Source organism: Helianthus annuus, chromosome 15 (assembly GCF_002127325.2).
Source record: "Helianthus annuus cultivar XRQ/B chromosome 15, HanXRQr2.0-SUNRISE, whole genome shotgun sequence".
NCBI lineage: Eukaryota > Viridiplantae > Streptophyta > Magnoliopsida > Asterales > Asteraceae > Helianthus > Helianthus annuus.
In genome coordinates this window covers 92,818,202-92,819,569 of record NC_035447.2, presented here as the reverse complement: position 1 = coordinate 92,819,569, position 1,368 = coordinate 92,818,202, and positions in this window count along the sequence as shown.

The window sequence follows — 1,368 nt, the reverse complement described above, 5'->3', positions numbered from 1 at the left end:
CCTATGCGCGCATGGTCGAGTTTTGGCACTTCAAACACCCGTCAAACCCATTTTAAGACTCTAAAATGAAGTTAAAGTATAGGGAACTTGAAACATGCTCAAAAATATGCCGGATGTCGGTTCGTTTGGTCTTATGATTGCGTTGTTCGGTTAATTACGACGGAAGTCGTAACGGACGCAAAAATGGTCCAAATTGCGCGATGAATGGATTTTCCTCATGCCAAACATTAAAACATAATATTTTAATGATTACATAAATTTTTGGATGTCCGGATGTATTCAGAACGTAAATTATGCGCGAAAATGCAAACTTATGCACTTTTTGACACTTTTAGTCCCTGAATGACCCAAAAGATTATTTTAGCACACCGAACCCCTCAAAGCCTATTTCTAAGCTATGTAAAGGATATTTAGGGTGTGTTTAACTTATGGGCATGTTCCGGAACGTTCGTTACAGTTCAGATTGGCATACTTTCGCAATTTGTCAATTTTAGTCCCTGTAAGCGAATTAACTAGATTTTATCATACCAAAGCCTTCGAAACTTATTTCTAAGTTATGTAAAGGTTATTTAAGGTATGTTAAGCATAAATTGATGTTCCGGAGTATTTGTCGCGTTAAACTGCTTGCGTTTTCGCACCAGTTTGCGTATAATTCTCCAGAAAGCGATATAGAGTTTGAAATCGAATAAAAGTCAAAACATGAAAAACATCAAACACAAATAAACAAACATTGGGATCAAATAACTTTATTTCATTGATAACTGAACTGTTTACAATGATTATAAGCACAGATGTCACAGTCTCCCCTACTTGTGGAAATTTCGTCCCGAAATTTGTTTAGAGGAAACTCGTGGGAAAAGATGTGGATACTTCGCCTTCATTTGATCTTCACGTTCCCAAGTAAACTCAGGTCCACGTTTAGATTCCCAGCGAACTTTAACCAACGGAATGCACTTGCGTTTAAGCCATGTGACTTCACGATCCATAATTTCCACAGGTTTCTCAACAAAATGTAGTGTTTTATCAACACGAATTTCGTCAAGTGGTATGTGGAGGTTCTCATCAGCTAAACACTTTTTGAGATTGGATACGTGGAAGGTAGGATGAACATTTCCAAGTTCGGGAGGTAATGCAAGTCTGTAGGCTACCTTGCCGATTCTTTCGACGATCTTGAATGGTCCAACATATCTAGGTGCAAGTTTTCCTTTCTTTACAAATCTGATCACACCTTTCCAAGGTGAGACCTTAAGTAATACACGATCACCGACTTGGAATTCTAAGGGCTTGCGTCGTCGGTCCGCGTAACTCTTTTGACGGCTTCGAGCTGCCTGTAAGTTATCGCGAACTTTCTTAACCTTGTCAGTTGTC